The sequence below is a fragment of the Sminthopsis crassicaudata genome, chromosome 1 (genome assembly GCF_048593235.1).
Source record: "Sminthopsis crassicaudata isolate SCR6 chromosome 1, ASM4859323v1, whole genome shotgun sequence".
Lineage (NCBI taxonomy): Eukaryota > Metazoa > Chordata > Mammalia > Dasyuromorphia > Dasyuridae > Sminthopsis > Sminthopsis crassicaudata.
Window position 1 is genome coordinate 468,247,648 of NC_133617.1, and position 19,045 is coordinate 468,266,692.

At 35.5% G+C, this 19,045-nt stretch overlaps 1 pseudogene; it reads right to left on the reverse strand.

The window, feature by feature from the left end:
• Window positions 1-17,047: 17,047 nt before the first annotated feature.
• LOC141550494 (triosephosphate isomerase pseudogene) lies at window positions 17,048-18,639 on the reverse strand (annotated as a pseudogene).
• Window positions 18,640-19,045: the final 406 nt, after the last annotated feature.

A 19,045-nucleotide genomic window follows, 5' to 3' on the forward strand; every position in this document is an offset into this window, starting at 1 on the left:
AAGGAACTTGTCTTTTACATGCTTTCTCAATCTATTTCACATTTACCGTTCCTAGTGTCTATTGTATTCCTTCATTTTGTCTGTAATCTATTCCCCTAAATAAATCTACCTTTTGCCCAAGAGAATGACCATTGTGAATTCTTCACATGACAGAACCTCAACACTTGGTGCTTCTCTTAAAGCACATCACCTATTGCGACATCATTTGTGACATCAGCCACATCACATGGACCAGAATCAGAGCTTTTCTTGGCAAAGATATTAGAATATTTGATATTTCCCTCTTCAGTATATTAAGGCTAATAGGAGTTAAATGATTTGCTCATAACTTGTCACATAGTGAATGACAGACCAGATTTGAACTTAAGCCTTGCACCCCATTCACTGAGCCACCAACTGCCTCAATCTAGAATTAACAAATAGAATATGAATGACTGACTTTATTTTTTTTTCTTCTAACTTTTAGTGTAGAGAAATCTCAGACCAAAGTAGTCTCTGCATTTGAATTGTAAAAATATTTTCCTTGAAATAAGGATATTGATTTTTAGGGAGTTAGTGGGATAAGGAAACTACACTTCTGTTTGCTATTAGTGTAATTACACTTGTAATTACACCAAAAATATTCAAAGTCAAATTTCAGGATCCATGAATGAACAGCTCTTTTCATCCTAAGTTGCTCAGTATGTTAATGGTACATTCTTTGAAATTATGGCCTAGGAAAATGAAGCTTTCAGGTACTGAAAGAAAATGGGAAACTGCTTGGCACATCATAGATACTTAATAAATGTTTATTGATTGATTGGAGTTATTATAATATAGTTGGAACAAAGTGAAAAGTTGAAAAATTAGTTGGATAAGTCAGTCAGTATAAAATATAAGGTTAGATCATTCAACAACTTTCCCAGATTACTTAGTAGTGAGTATTTAATTCATATATAACTTAATTCAGCAAAGATTTGTTAAGCATTATCATTCAGAGTCACTGTATCTGACAATTTGACTTATCTGATTTTCTTTCTTACAAGATAGAGCTTAGTTTTAAGAGAGGAATTTTAAGAAACTACAATGATCTAAAAAATAAAGGATTCAAAACACTTTTTTAAAAATGGTTTAAATATATTTCTATCATGTTTAATATATATTGGAATACTTGCCATCTAGGGGAGGGCATGGGGGAGAGGAGGGAAAATTGGAACACAAGGTTTTGCAAGGGCTAATGTTAAAGAATTATTCATGCATATGTTTTGAAAAATAAAAAAAACTTAATTAAAAAAAATTGGTTTAAGTACTTCCAAGGTGCAAGTCGATAGGCACTGAACATACCAAGACAAAAAGAGTCCCTCTCTTCTAGGAGCTTACATATTCCTGAAACAGGCAAAGTACTCCAAAAGATTTGTGGATAGAGAGATCATCCCTCTCTAAAAGACTAAGAAAAGACTTCCCAAATAGGATTGATGTAGGTAAAATAGATATTTGATGATGGTAGGCACCAAAAGTTGGGGTTTGGTCATGTGAAGAATTCACAATGTCCATTCTCTTTGGCAAAAAAGTAGATTTATTTAGGAGAATAGATTACAGGCAAAATGAAGGGCTACAATAGACACCAGGAATGGTAAATATGAAATAGAGTGGGAGAGCAATATATAAAAATGCTGATGATTGCTGTGGATTTATTTTGTATCCTGCAACTTTGCTAAAGTTGTGAATTGTTTCTAGTAGTTTTTAGTTGATTCTCTGGGGTTCTCTAAGTATGCCATCGTATCTTCTACAAAGAGTGATAAATTTGGTTTCCTCACTGCCTACTCTAATTCCTTTAATCTCTTTTTCCTCTCTTATTGCCAAAGCTAACATTTCTAATACAATATTGAATAGTAATGGTGATAGAGGGAAACCTTGTTTCACTCCTGATTTTATTGGGAATGGTTCTAGTTTGTTCCCCTTACATGGTTTTAAATAGATTCTACTGATCATTTTAAGGAAAAGTGTAGGAGAAGCAACAAAAGACAAGCTCCTTAGTGGAATTCATGTTTACTCAGTAGAAAGGGAGCACGCCATGGAGTTTGACAGGCTAAATCCTGAAAAGGACTTAGCTCCTAAAAAAATTAGTTTGCTATAAGAAGGAGAAGTGATATTGGGAAGCATAGTAAATTAAGAGAGATACCACTTGACATGGGAGAAGGGGAAAGGAAAGGGGAATGGGAAAGACACCATGAGGCAGAGTGCTGTGGCAGACTGACCCAAAGGAAAACAGCAGCTATGAGATGGCCCATAATTAAATTTTATAGGAAAAATTTAACCTCAGGGACATGCCTGGGATTTCTGACAGGGCATGGCAAAATGAGACTGTCCAGGACTCCTACAGAAGATGGACCTCAGGGTCTTGACATAATTCAGATTTTTGACCGGATGACCTTCCCAGAGGGTGGGACATTGAAGCTAAGAGGATCTTTATAGGTGCCGAAAGGTGAGGTATTCCCTGCTTGCCTCAGGGATTATTTCTTTAGTTTCTCTCCATCCAACACACCATTCAGGATCTCATCAGAATGATGTAAACGTGGTCTTGAAGAAAAAGAATGATTTCAACAAGTGAAGATAAGAATGAACAAATCCCTGGGACAAAAAAAAAACTTAGACAAAATATATTGAAATTAGACATCACAAGATGAAAAATAAGATGGAGAAACTACTAGCAGTCCAAATTGAGTAGAATATAGAATGAATAAAGAGGATGAAACAGAAGACTACAAGGGTCCAGCTTATGTGTTTTCTTCCATGCTGGCCACTGAATTTGTAACATGCTAGTTATATATCCAGTGTAAGGTGGAACTCACTTGCTCAATTTACACAATCACAGAAGGGTTAACTATTCCCAGCTTCTAATGGTAACTGTGTTTATCTATCATTCTAAACATTAGTTCATCTTCGCCCACCAGTGTGTTTCCCCTTAACACTTAGCTAATAGTCTCAGTTTGTTGTTTAACAAAGGCATTTAGTCAAATGTAATTGCAAAAACAGTAGTTACAAAGCATTTACTTCAACATCAGGAACAAACAATCTTAAAATTATACCTAAAGTCACACATGTAGGGAACACATGCAGCCCAGGCAATTCACAACTCCAGAACTGTGGGGACCTAAATGTCTAGTGGACCAGTGGCTTTCACTTTCTGAGGTGGAGTGTCTAGATAGATTAATGTGTGTTTGGGCTGGACAAAGCAGACTCTCCTGGTTCATTATCTGGCTCCATTTCTACTGAACTGGGCCAGGAAACAACTAGATGCAGTTGGATTGATTACACATCTACTTACTGCTAGATTGCCTGGGTAGGCTGCTCTGTCACTGAGCAGTAACTGACCGGCCTGGGCAAGCCATTTTACTGATAAAAAACTCCTATCAGGATAGGTTGAAACTCTTCTCAGGATGACTGATCTCTTGAGCTAGCTCTTCATTCTTAGTCTTTCTCCCATCTTCAGTCACTGGCTGGGATGGGTGATACTGTACTATTCAGCTGAGATATGGGGCAACTAGGTGATTTAGTTGCTAGCACACATGGAGTAAAGAAGACCTGAGTTCAAATCTAATCTCAGATACTTATCGGTTATGTGGCCTGAGCAAGCTACTTAACTTTTGCCTGTTTCAGTTTCCTCCTCTATAAAATGTGAATAATAATAGCCCCTACCTTCAAAGATTATTGGAAGAGTAAAATGAGACTGTATTTGTAAAGCTCTTTGCAAACCTAACAATGCTATATAAATGGTAGCTATTATTATTATTGTGATTGCTAAATTGCCATCAAATTCTTTCTGCTGGGACAGTTATCCTTAGCGAAGAACAACAAAAGCTTCTTCCTTTAGAGTTCCTTAGAGATTCAACTTTGTGTTGTTTATTACCTCCACTTAGGATAGTGGAGGACTCCTATAGATAAATTCTTGCTGTTTCTCTAATCTTTTCATCCCTCCAATTGCCTTACAGAAATTGGTTCTGGATTGGTTCTGGTTCAGTCATTTTTACTTTTCATACTTCTTTGGGGATGTATGTAAAATGACTAGAGGCAAAAGTGTGAATGTAGTCTGTGAGAAGTTCATTGTCAATCTGCCCTTTTCATATGTACTCATTGTATTCAAATCTCCCAGTCTTTCCAGGTTAGGGAATATCTATTTTGTATCTGAAGGTTCTCCCTCTCCTTAACATTTCAAATTCTGATAAAATCTGAATGCAAATCGAAACACACTATTTTTGCTTTCTTTAGGTTTTTCATGTTTTTTTTTTTTCCTTCTGTTTCTTTTTTCATAATATTAATATGTATTGTGTCCTGCTTTGTAGAGCCCCCATGCTAGGGTGGTTAAAACATACTGTCTTAATGGAAGAATGATGAGGTAAGACTCCCGAAAATGACTAAAATATGGAGTCTATTTATTCCAAATTCTTCCACCCTTATATACCCTAATACCCTTATGTAACCAAAACAACACTGCGTATGTGCTAAGTATATAGTTCACATGTGGGACCACCTAAACAAGTTGATATTATATGTAATTTGCCACCTGGTATCACTCTGCTTCAATCTCAGTGCAAGTTGCCACAGTCTCCTGACTTCTCAGGAAGGCCTTGAGCTCTTAGAAGAGATGGGGAGGCCAACCAGACATTGTTAGCAGGTTCCCTCTGGGCCAAATGGTCTCATACCTCGCCCAGAATTCTCCCACTGTCTATAGGCTTCTACAAATATGGAAATGTGTTTTACACAATTGCACTTATAGAATCTATATCAAATTGCTTACTATCTTAGGGAGAAAAAAAATTTGGAATTCAAAATTTTATAAAAAAAGAATTTTTTTTTTTTTTTTAAAGAATGTCATACATAGGAAGTGATATTTTTTTTTGACAGAATTACTAAACAAATCAGAGGGATGCTGGATATATAATTTACCCAAACTTTAGAAGGCATTTTATTTAATATTTTATACCATCTTTATGGAAAAGATAGATAGATATGGATGAATTCAGAGGTATCAAACATGTGGCCAATATTCCTGAGTATGGCCAGAGCCAAATTAAAATGTAATTGGAAAATATTTAACAAAATAAATAAAAATATATTAAAGCATAGATCATATTACATATGAAAAGAAGTCAATATGTAGCAGGGATTCTTATGTATGGCTGTTTTTATTTGTGTTTAACCTTACTGGACTATGTGATAATGTATTTAAATGCATTCAAAACTGGTCAAGTGACCAGAATTAAAAAGTAGTCTTTTTTTTTTTTTTGGGGGGGGGGGTACTGAACTTCAATGATTTATTTAGATATACATTGAAATTTTAGTCATTGATATCCAAATATACTCCTGGATTATGTTGGGATGATGAGATTTTTTAAAAAAATTTTATAATTATAAAATTTTTTTTGACAGTATATATGCATGAGTAATTTTTTTAAATAACATTATCCCTTGTATTCATTTTTCCATATTTTCCCCTCCCTCCCTCTAATCCCTCCCCCCGATGACAGGCAATCCCATATATTTTACATGTGTTACAGTATAACCTAGATACAATATATGTGTGTAAATCCCATTTTCTTGTTGCACATTAAGTATTAGATTCTGAAGGTGTAAGTAACCTGGGTAGATAGACAGTAGTGCTAACAATTTACATTCACTTCCCAGTGTTCCTTCTCTGGGTGTAGTTGTTTCTGTCCATCATTGATCAGCTGGAAGTGAGTTGGATCTTCTTTATGTTGAAGATATCCACTTCCATCAGAATACATCTTCATACAGCATTGAAGTGTACAGCGATCTTCTGGTTATGCTCGTTTCACTCAGCATCAGTTGATGTAAGTCTCTCCAAGCCTCTCTGTATTCCTCCTGCTGGTCATTTCTTACAGAGCAATAATATTCCATAACCTTCATATACCATAATTTACCCAACCATTCTCCAATTGATGGATATCCATTCAACTTCCAGTTTCTAGCCACTACAAAAAGGGCTGCCACAAACATTTTGGCACATACAGGTCCCCTTCCCCTCTTTAGTATTTCTTTGGGATGTAAGCCCAATAGCAGCAATGCTGGGTCAAAGGGTATGCACAGTTTGATAATTTGGGGGCATAGTTCCAAATTGCTCTCCAGAATGGTTGGATTCTTTCACAACTCCACCAGCAATGTATTAGTGTCCCAGTTTTCCCACATCCCCTCCAACATTCATTTGTTCCTGTTATCTTAGCCAATCTGACAGGTGTGTAATGATATCATAGAGTTGTCTTAATTTGCATTTCTCTGATCAGTAGTGATTTGGAACACTCTTTCATGTGAGTGGATATAGTTTCAATTTCATCATCTGAGAATTGTCTGTTCATATCCTTTGACCATTTATCAATTGGAGAATGGTTTGATTTCTTATAAATTAGAGTCAGTTCTCTATATATTTTGGAAATGAGGCCTTTATCAGAACCTTTAACTATAAAAATATTTTCCCAATTTGTTACTTCCCTTCTAATCTTGTTTGCATTAGTTTTGTTTGTATAGAAACTTTTTAGTTTGATGTAATCAAAATCTTCTATTTTGTGATTGATAATGCTCTCTAGTTCTCCTCTGGTCATAAATTCCTTCCTCCTCCACAAGTCTGAGAGGTGGACTATTCCCTGTTCCTCTAATTTATTTATGATCTCATTCTTTATGGCTAAATCATGGACCTATTTTGATCTTATCTTGGTATATTTCTGCCATACTAATTTCCAGTTTTCCCAACAGTTTTTTTCAAATAATGAATTTTTATCCCAAATGTTGGTATCTTTGGGTTTCTCAAACACCAGATTGCTATAAATGTACCCTTTTTTGTCCTTTGTACCTAATCTGTTTCCACTGATCGACTGGTCTATTTCTTAGCCAATACCAAATGGTTTTGGTGACTGCTGCTATATAATATAACACCTAGACCACCTTCATCTGACTTTTTTTCTTTTTCTTTTTTTTTTTTTCTATTGTTGTTGGGTACTTTAAAATTAATTTTTATAATTATAACATTTTCTTTGACAGTACATATGCATAGGTAATTTTTTTTTTTTTTTTACAACATTATTACTTGTACTCCCTTCTGTTCCGAATTTTTCCCCTCCTTCCTTCCACCCCCTCCCCTAGATGGCAGGCATTCCCATACATATTAAATATCTTATAGTATATCCTAAGTAAAATATATATGTGCAGAACCGAATTTTTTTGTTGTTGTTGTTGTTGCAAAGGAAGAATTGGATTTGGAAGGTAAAAATAACCTGTGGAGAAAAATAAAAAATGCTAACAGTTTATACTCATTTCCCAGTGTTCCTTCTCTGGGTGTAGCTGATTCTGTCCATCATTGATCAATTGGAATTGGATTAGCTCTTCTCTATGTTGAAGATATCCACTTCCATCAGAATACATCTCATACAGTATCATTGTTGAAGTGTATAATGATTCCCCTAGTTCTGCTCATTTCACTCAGCATCAGTTCATGTAAGTCTCTACAAGCCTCTCTGTATTCCTCCTGTTGGTCATTTCTTACAGAACAATAATATTCCATAACATTCATATACCATAATTTCCCCAACCATTCTCCAATTGATGGGCATCCATTCACTTTCCAGTTTCTAGCCACTACAAAAAGAGCTGCCACAAACATTTTGGCACATACAGGTCCCTTTCCCTTCTTTAGTATTTCCTTGGGATATAAGCCCAGTAGTAGTATGGCTGGGTCAAAGGGTATGCACAATTTGACAACTTTTTGGGCATAGTTCCAGATTACTCTCCAGAATGGCTGGATTCTTTCACAACTCCACCAGCAATGTATCAGTGTCCCAGTTTTCCCACATCTCCTCCAACATTCATCATTATTTGTTCCTGTCATCTTAGCCAATCTGACAGGTGTGTAATGATATCTTAGAGTTGTCTTAATTTGCATTTCTCTGATCAATAGTGATTTGGAACACTTTCATATGAGTGGAAATAGTTTCAATTTCATCATCTGAAACTTGTCTGTTCATATCCTTTGACCATTTATCAATTGGAGAATGGTTTGATTTCTTGTAAATTAGAGTCAATTCTCTGTATATTTTGGAGATGAGGCCTTTATCAGAACCTTTAACTGTAAAAATGTTTTCCCAATTTGTTACTTCCCTTCTAATCTTGTTTACATTAGTTTTGTTTGTACAAAAGCTTTTTAATTTGATGTAATCAAAATTTTCTATTTTGTGATCAATAATGATCTCTAATTCTCTTTTGGTCACAAATTCCTTCCTCCTCCACAAGTCTGAGAGGTAAACTATCCTATGTTCCTCTAATTTATTTATGATCTCGTTCTTTATGCCTAAATCTTGGACCCATTTTGATCTTATCTTAATATGTGGTGTTAAGTGTGGGTCCATGCCTAGTTTCTGCCATATTAATTTCCGGTTTTCCCAGCAGTTTTTGTCAAATAATGAATTCTTATCCCAAAAGTTGGGATCTTTGGGTTTGGTATGACATACTTTTAAGTTTAATCAGTATCAGTAACATTTTCTCCATAATTTCCTTAACCTTGGACTATCAAAAAAACAACAGAAAAACCCAAAACCAATAAATCAATACCTTATTTATAGTATTTGCTGATTTCTGAGAGGCAAATGTTCACACTCAAAATGGAACAGTTAAGAGACTATGAGCAAGCCCTAGCATACCCCAGCTGAAAATAATAAAATAAAATTCAATATGCATAAATGCAAAGTCTGACATTTGGATTAAAACTATCAACACCACTGGTCTGGGGTGAGGAGAGGCATGATAAGAAAGTTTGTCTGAAAAAAAAGATTTTTAAAGTTTTGGTAAATTGTAGGCTCACTATGAGCAAGCAATGTGATGAGGCATTCAAAAAAGCTCATGTGATTCGGGGCTGTATCAATTTGGAGCATCAGATTTTAAGGACATTGATAAGCTAGAGAATGTCCAGAAGAGATGATAAGGATGGTGAATAGCTTTAATTCTAGGGCATTTGGGGATCCACAGTATTCAACAGAACCTAGAGAAGAGAAGACTTGAGAAACATGCTATCTCCCAAGAAGTTAAGATTATCATATGAAAAAGGATGTTGTTATTATTGATCAGTTAATTCTCTCATTCTTCATTTCCTCATTTGGAGTAATTTTAGCAAAGATACTGCAGTGGTTTGCCATTTCCTTTTCCAGCTCATTTTAAAAACAACTGAGAAAACTGAGGCAATCAGGGTCACATGACTTTCCCAAAGTCACATAGATAGTAAATGTCAAGAGGCCAGTTTTGAATGCAGGAAGGTGAATCCTGACTCCACACTTTGAACTTTGTCCACTGCACCATATAGCTTCCTCTGAAAAAAAAAAAAAAAAAAGGATTAGGTTTGGCCCCAGGAAAAGATACAAATTTAGGTTTGCATTCTAGTAATTAAAATGTTATCTAAAAATGGAATGGGCAGCCTTGGTTGGTGGTGGGTTCCTTTATGTGAAGACTCTATGACCATTTTTTCTGGTATGTTATGGCATAGATTTATTTTTGTGTATAGGTTGAGCTAAATGGTCACTGAGATCTTTTCCATCTCTAAAATCCATATCTCATTGATAGGGCTGAAAAGATAGCATAAGATTTAGGATGGAAGCCAGATTGTATAAGGTTTTAAATTCAGTTTGAGTTTATCCCACAAGCAATAAGGATGCATGGATAATTTTTGAGCTGGGGTATAACATGGTCAGACCTGTACTTTAGGAAGATTTTTTTTTGATTTTTTTTTTAAATTAAAGCTTTTTAGTTTCAAAATACATGCATAGATAATTTTCAACATTCACCCTTGCAAAACCTTATGCTCCAAATTTTTTTCTCCCTCTCCCCCAAATGGCAACCAATATTATATAGGTTAAACATGTAATTCTTCTATACATATGTCCCATCATCATGTTGCACAAGAAAAATAAGATCAAAAGGGGAAAAAATGAAAAAAGAAAACAAAATGTAAGCAAACAATAATAAAAAAGTGGAAATACTATGGAAATACTCAGTTCCCACAGTCCTCTCCCTCCATCAAAAGACTATTGGAACTGGCCTTGAATCGAAACACCTCATTATTGAAAAGAACCATGTCATCAGAATTGATCATTACATAACCTTGCTGTTGCTGTGTACAATGATCTCTTGGTTCTACTGGTTCTACTCCACTTAGCATCTGTTCATGAAAGTCTCTCTAGGACTCTGAAATCATGGGAAGATTTTATTTTGTGCAGGTAGAGAGGTAGAGGCAAGGAGAGCAGTTAAGAGGTCATTATGATAGTCCAAGTGACTGAAGACGATGTATGATAATAGTGGAAAGAATGTTGGATTTGGAAGTTGAAGACCTCATGTCAAATCAAGTCAAATATTTCCCTTATGGACTTGGGTAAATTATTATAGGACATTGCCCATTGAACCATTTATGCTAACTGAATCACATTTATTTATACATGATTCATAACAAAGCCATGGATAATGCAAAGAACAATGATTATTATAATAATGATAACTAACATTTATGTGGAATTTTACTTTGCAAATTACTTTTCATATTATTTCATTTAATCTTCAGAACAAACATATGTAATAGGTGCTGACATTTTTACTCAGCTATGATTGGTTAAGTCCTTATTGTGATTTTCCCCTAGAGCAGTGCCTATGATCACACCAGCCTTATCAGCAAGCTTTCTGATAGGTTTCCAGAATGCCTCAGAATGGCAGATTTCCCTGTTTTTCTGATGATGCTCTTCTCTTTTCTTGATTTGGGCCTATTTTTAGCTTTAGCCTCAGAGTGACACTCCTCTGAGCTCCAGTTGCCTAGCAGCCATCTCTTGACTCCTGTGATTAGTTTGGCAGCAGGTGGTTATTAATATTCTCCCACTGACATTACCTGGCATTTCCCAAGCAGCAACTAATCAAAAATAGAATAGTTTATAGATGTGCAAGGCACATCTCACAGGCAGCCTGCACATCTGGATTCTGAGCTGCAGATAGTCCATAGCATCTACTAAGATCTTCTTGCCCCTGGACGCTGGGGCAATGATGGTGAGTTTGGGGTATTTTGCTTGATTTTACCCAGATCCCTTCATAGGTTTTTACTATTTCTCCTTGGAGAAAGACACATTTTCTGGGTGCTTATCATTCTCTGGGTCACTTTGAATTTAGAGAATTATCATCAAAGAACTTGGTAAGTCTGACTGCTTCTCTAGGGAAGCTGTGGAACTTTTACCAAGGAAGTATTGCCCTATAATATAGAAAATACATTTTTATTGGCTCCCTGGGAATGTATTTAGCTTCTTAGAGATTTTTTTCCTGACACATAAAAATATAGCACTTCAGATTCTAGCTATCAGCTCATTGGAGTCTCATTGTAGAATTATATTTATTAGAACTTTAACAATGTTAGAATAACAGGTCATTCAGTCTTTGTAGAGAAGGTCCTCTAAAAAGGAGTCAAAACACCTGAAAATGAAGCCACAAAAATCATTTTGGTCTTATTTCCAAGTCCCACATATTTCTATCAAGACATTATGCAGAATAATCATTTTCCCCCATCTGTTTTTCAACTAGGAATGTTAAAACATTGAGACACAAAACACTTATACATGTTTGTACTTATGCCAAATATCCAAAGTGAGCCTGAGATCAGTATAAAGTGACTGAGATAAGTGAGTCCCATCTACCTTTTTCTTACAATGGAGTGAATAAAAATAAGCCCTTCTCTTTTAGAGAGGGTATATTTAGTGATAGCATTTTGTTCTTGTGTTTAACAAAGATGCAAAATTTTAGAGCTGGAAAGAAGTTCAGAAGTCATTAAATGTGGCAGCAGCAATGAAAATAACAAGTATTAAGGACTTAATTTGTGCTAGTACTGTATTAAGTACTTTACAAATATTATCTCACACAAGCTTGTAGCCCACTAAAACCTTCAGATCTTTTCAGACAAATTGCCATCTTCATCATCTTTATCATCTTGGCATAGGAAAAAGTGCCCTGGATTAGGAATAAAGACCCCTAAATTTGATTCCCAGTTATTTTAATATCATTATAAATTATTTTAATATAATAATACCACAACTTATAAATTATATATATTTATAATGAATTTTTGAGCCTTCAAAGGACTTTAACATTATTTTCTTTTTTCATCTTCTCTGCCAACAAACCATTATGCGACCATGGACAAATTATTTTTCTTCACCATGTCATGGTTTTCTTATCTGTAAAATGAGATCATTCAAATTCTTAGATGCTACAATCTCAGTACTTTTTGAATTATAGTTATTTTTTTAGGGAGGAATTTTAATCTGGGTCCTCAAACTTTATAAAGGGGAAGATTCGTGTGGTAGCCAGACCTATTATCCATCAAGTTCCACCCCAATGACTCTTTTTGACATGGATGTGACTCTGGGTTCTTGGGTGCTATGTGAAAAAAGCATAACATCTGAGCATTTCTATCATGCTGGAAAAGCTTCAAATATTGATCCACCAATTGACTGTATCTGCTTTCTGAGCACCATACTTAGGTAAGCAAGAAGAGGCTCATCCCTATGAGACTAGCCACTTAGTGGTGAATTCTTTGATTATAGAAAACCATAAAACAATGGAAAAAATAGAACATGAGGTTCACACCTGTATGGTTTCTTTCACCTTAAGTGAAAGTGGTGGTAGTGGCAAAAATAAACAAACAAATAAATAAATAAAAGGATAAAGTTTGCTAAGAATGATATGATTCTAGATTTGGAATTAGACCTCAAAAGTCATCTGGTTCAGAGTCTTCATTTTACAGATGAGGAAATGGAGGTACAGAGAAATCAAGCGGATTTCCTAAAGAAGGGCTTACAAACAGTTTTACAAAGAACGTCTTAAATTGAAGAGTCAGGATTCTAATTTCACTTAAAAATCTTTTGACTCCAAATCCAACATTTTTTCTATTGTACTACACTGGTACTCTATTCCATGCTCTGAGAGACATGATAAGGATCAGACCAAAATCCTGGGATCCTATTTTATTCTTATCTGTCTGTGTAAAGATTTCTAGAAATCTTTACACTTTATACTTAGCTATTATTCTAAGGAAACGATTCTTGTTTTATGATTGAGTATGCATTCTAGTAGAAGAAGTTAATCATGTAAATCTTGACATTCTCCCTACAGGAGAAACGAAGAAGACAAAAGAAAGTTCCAAGTTAAATGAAAAGATGAGTCTCAGTCTCTCCTTGGAGAGGCAAATAAAAGATTTAAAATTAGCTTTCTTCTGTTTCCAAAGACAACAACAAATATAATATTTTGGATCCTTGGGTCATCTCATATTAAAGTGCTTATGATAAGTATTTGAAAAAAAATGCTATTATAAAAACAATTTTAGCTTATGGATCAACATCTGTTTCAGAAGATGAAGAGGCAAAAAGAAAAATGTTATGAAGAACTCAATAAGCCCCTCCAAATTATACTTACATATACTCTGAATTGATGATTTCAATGCATAGAAGATGATAAGAAATATGTTGGAAAATATGGTTCAAGAGTAAGAAATGAGAGGCTACACGAAAGACTGGTGCCTATGTTTCATGACTATTCAGAGAAGGGAATCAGAAGGCGCTTCACATGTCAAGCATGAATACCATCACAAAAATTAATTGGATTCTATTTTAACAGACTGAAATGATTCATTATTGATGTGGGAGTCATTCTTGAATCATCTTTTTATGTGAAGTCATACCATTAACTTGTTAGAGCAAAGATCAAAATTAATACAGAATTAGAAGATTAAAAATAAAAAGATATGGCATGCAATGAAAATAACCTCAATTTGAAGCATTTAAACAAATTATTTATGCCAAGGAATGGGACATGAATGGAGGAAAAGACATCATAACTGATTATAATAAATGAATACATGTTTAACAGACTATGACAAAAGATCAAAAGAGGCTGAAACTACCTTAATCAGTAAACACTTAATCTACATGCCAGGCAGAGAGATATGGCAGCCAAGAGCAGTCCCAGTTTAGAATATAAAATTCTTCATAAAACTTCAAGGGGAAGGATGGAAGAAAATTATGAGTGGTATGAATTTCTTAAGATTGTGAGATGGCAAAAGAAAATGCTCACATTAGAAAAACATGATAAGAGATTCATTCAAGCAGTCATCCTAAGGACATTTAAAGATGAAATTCTAAAATGACAGAGAAAAAATTGAAAGGGTTTCAAAAGGTTATATGACAAACTCTTTTCATTGTCAGTAACAGTGGAGAACTATAATGTTATAGTTCAGGATGTACTTCTAGAGGAAATGAAAAGGGCACTAAAAAAAAAAAAAAAGAAAAAAAAAAAGAAAAAGAAAAAAGGGTAATGCAGCTGAACTAGCTGAGCCAAATTTGGAAAGAAGAGTGATTCGATTTTTGAGAATTTTGAGGGATCTGTTCTCAAAAGTATCTGAAAGAAAAGAAGACATAATAGACAGTGAAAAAAATCTCAGATCTTATCACAAAAAGTTGTCAGAATAATTCGATAATTAACATGTTGTCCATATTGCCTTCCCATTGATACTATATTTATAGAAAATAACATATGTAATGAGGGCACCATCACTTATGAGTCCATGTGAAGAAAACAAAGACTTTCATAAGTGATGTTCCAAATCTTCATTTTAACCCAATTTATTAAAAGATATCGTTAACATCCCCACAGTGTTCATTGTTGGACGACCAATACATTTCTTTTTGGTTCAATAGATCAAAATTTCAACTTGAAAGTAATCCTTCAACAAAGCATCTTTTGTATATCTGTCAAAAGTATACAAGAATCTTCAAAAAATATATTACAGGAATAACATTGCTTGATGACTTCTGTGGATCATTAAAATCAAATGAGGTATAAAGAGATGTCACCATCATCACTGTCATGGAAGGATGTCCAATACAGAATACCAATTAAAGCGAGATCTCTTATAGCTTGTGAAGTTCTCCAGATGCTCCAGTTCATAAATGACATTGTACTGATTGTAAATACTATTGTTAAGAAACATAACTACACAAAAGAATTTCCCTTAGTTATCCACAAAGTAAAAAAAGTGAGTGAAGAATGCTTCTCATCTAGACAGTGATACTTTTATATACAATGTTTTCTCTCTCAGTATAACATAATCCCATTGAAGGCAGGGACTCTTTTTGTCTTTGTATACCCATTGCTTCACATGGTACCTGGAATATAATAGACCTTTAATAAAAGTGCTTGTTGTTCAATTGATGACATGTAATTAGATTGACAACCAATAGAACTTACCCATCTGCATGTATAAACCTTGCATATAGATAATGTGTTAAACCTTAATTATAAGAAGGGAGAAAATATGCTGGAATGCCTTTGGAAAATTGCAATATTCTTTGAATGACTCCAAGTTTCTCCCCAGCAAAGTCCCATATTTTTAATATCAATATTTTCCTAGTTTTGTATAGTTTTGGGTCACAAAATGTTATAGCCTCCAAAGAATGAATGTTGAAAATCATGCAATAAAGAATTGTGTGGCCATTAAGATGACAGATAAAGATAATCATAAGTGAGATAATCAAAAATGTTGCAGCTCTTTTTGTATTGACAAGGAACTAGAAATTGAGTGAATGCTCATCAGTTGGGGAATAGTTAAATAAGTCATGGTATGTTTATGGTATGGTTAATGTAATGGAATATTGTTTGATAAGAAGTGATGAGAAGGCTGATTTCAGAAAAGCCTGGAAAGACTTACATGAACTGCTGGGTAAAGGGAACAGAAATAAGAGAATAATTGTACATAGTAATAGCAAGCTTGTGTGATGATCAAATGTGATGGAGTTGGCTCTTCACCGCAATGCAATGATTCAAGATAATTCCAGTAGATTCGGGATGGAAAATGCCATCCACATCAGAGAGAATACTATGGAGACTGAATGTGTATCAAAATTTTCAACTTTTTTAATGTGTTTGCTTGCTTTTTCTGGTACAACATGACAAATATGGAAAGATGTTTTTAAATTGTATATGTTTAACCTGTATCAGATTGCTTTCTGTCTTGGGGAGCGGGGAGGGAAGGAGAAAAAATTAAAATACAAAATCTTATAAAAATGAATGTCCAGAAAATGGTGAGACACAAGGAAAATGAAGAAGTCTATTAACTTTTAGGCTGAACAATGCTAGAGAAAGTGAGGAATGATTCTATAAAGTTTTAGCTTCTCCCTCTACTCTTTCATTAAGGAAAAAAAAAAATAGAGGCCTACAGGAAAGCAAGAGAAATAAAAAACTATGTCTGATTCTTTTGAATATATTTCTGTGGAGTTTTCTAGTTCATTTTATTTTCATCTGTTCCCCCTGCAAAACCAGATTCCCTTTTAAGCAAAAGGAACCAGACTTAAAGAAGAGTGTTTATGATGGATATGTAGCCAAGTGAGAATTGTTTGTGTCATTCTGAGACAGACATATTACATATTCTGCTCTCAGCTCTGGAGTTTCATCGAATTTCCACTCAAAGTCTTATGAATTTGAGCCACTGGACTGCATAAGCCTTGCCCAAGGAATACTGAACAACAATGAGATACCATTTATGTATCACTTTAAGATTTACAAAAAATTTTTAAAAATTCATTATCCTTACAACATTCCTAGGAAGTAGGTGATACCATTATTTTCATTTTATAAATGAGCAAACTAGCATTCTTTTTTCTTTGCCAATGATCCTGAATGGATCCTGATTAAATGACCATGCTCTCTTAAGATAATGTTTCTTGTGATGCTTTGATTCTGCTCCCCATGTCTGTCCATATCATCCTTACCTGGTGAAATAACTCTTAATGTTCTTTTTTTTTTTTCATGTGCTTCCTTCAAATTTACAGTTAATGGAGAAAGGCCTGGTCCACTGGAGGAAGAGCTAAGGAGCTGAGAACTGGTACACACAGGGCATCTACAAGGTGGTATAGGTTAAAGTAGACCATGGGGGGTGGGGAATCAAAATCACAACCACATGGAAGGGGGAGGGGGTAAACCAGACTTGTATAGCCTACACCCAGCCCAAGCTGGAGGGGAGTCGGGGGGCCATATCCAGAAATTCAGGTTTAAGAGAAGCTCCACCCACCAGAAAGCCATCCACATCAGCCTGGCCGGCCAGTTCCTTACAGTTGGCCCCAGTCACAGAGCCTCCATAAATGATACTGATTTCTTGTGATACAGCTTCTGAGACATGGGTCTTAAGCCAAGACCGAAGTTTCTCATGTACCTTTTGGGCTTGCTGGGGCATAGCTGTCTTGCCAGTACCGATAGCCCAGACGGGCTCATAGGCTAGGACGCCTTTGGACCAGTCCTTCAGGAACCTTCTCAGTGATTCCAGCTTCCCTCTCATCCAGTTTCTCCCCAATACAAGCAATTACTCCCAGGCCTTCTGCCAGAGCATGGGCTACCTTCTGCCCAATGAGCTCATCTGACTCCCCAAAGACATGTCTCCTTTCCGAGGGTCCCAGGATCATCCAAGTGGTCCCACAATCCTTAATCATGGCGGGGCTGATCTCCCCAGTAAATGCACCGTTGGGCTCTTTATAGCAGTTCTGAGCAACCACACAGATTTTTTGATCCAATTTCTTTTTTTTTTTTTTTTTTTAATTTTTTTTTTATTTTATTATATATATATATATATATATATTTTATAATATTATCCCTTGTATTCATTTTTCCAAATTACCCCCCCTCCCTTATTCCCTCCCCCCGACGACAGGCAATACCATACATTTTACATGTGTTACAATATAGTCTAAGTACAATACATGTGTGTGAATATCATTTTCTTGTTGCACAATAAACATTAGAATCCGAAGGTACATGCAACCTGGGCAGACAGATATTAGTGCTAACAATTTACATTCGCTTCCCAGTGTTCCTTCTCTGGGTGTATCTACCTCTGTCCATCATTGATCAACTGGAAGTGAGTTGGATCTTCTTTATGTTGAAGATTTCCACTTCCATCAGAATACACCCTCATACAGTATCGTTGTTGAAGTATACAGTGATCTTCTGGTTCTGCTCATTTCACTCAGCATCAGTTGATTTAAGTCTCTCCAGGCCTCTCTGTATTCCTCCTGCTGGTCATTTCTTACAGAGCAATAATATTCCATAACTTTCATATACCACAATTTACCCAACCATTCTCCAACTGATGGACATCCATTCATCTTCCAGTTTCTAGCTACAACAAAGAGGGCTGCCACAAACATTTTGGCACATATATGTCTCTTTCCGCTCTTTAGTATTTCTTTGGGATATAATCCCAGTAGTAGCACTGCTGGGTCAAAGGGTATGCACAGTTTGATAACTTTTTGGGCATAATTCCAGATTGCTCTCCAGAATGGCTGGATTCTTTCACAACTCCACCAGCAATGTATTAGTGTCCCAATTTCCCCACATCCCCTCCAACATTTGATCCAATTTCTGATGAACAAAGTCAAGGTAGATGGAAGGGGGCGCACATACCACTTCGGTGTTGGGGGGCACCTTGGCCCTGTTGAGCGAAGTGATGAGCTCCCCTAGAGACTTCTTGTCCCCATTCATCTTCCAATTGCCCCCAACAAAGAACTTCTGTGACGACATGCTTTGTCAGCAATGGGCAGCGACTGGAAGGAGATTGAAGGTCAGCAGTAGAGCACAACACCAACTCTTTTTTTTTTTGAATTTTTTTAAATTACTTTTTATAATTATACATTTTTTTGACAGTATATATGCATGAGTAATTTTTTTTATAACATTATCCCTTGTATTCATTTTTCCAGATTTTCCCCTTGCTACCTCTACTCCCTCCTCTAGATGACAGGCAATCCCATACATATTAAATGTGTTACAGTATAACCTAGATACAATATATGTGTGTAAATCCCATTTTCTTGTTGCATGTTAAATATTAGATTCCGAAGGTATAAGTAACCTGGGTAGATAGACAGTAGTGCTAACAATTTACATTCACTTCCCAGTGTTCCTTCTCTGGGTGTAGTTGTTTCTGTCCATCATTGATCAG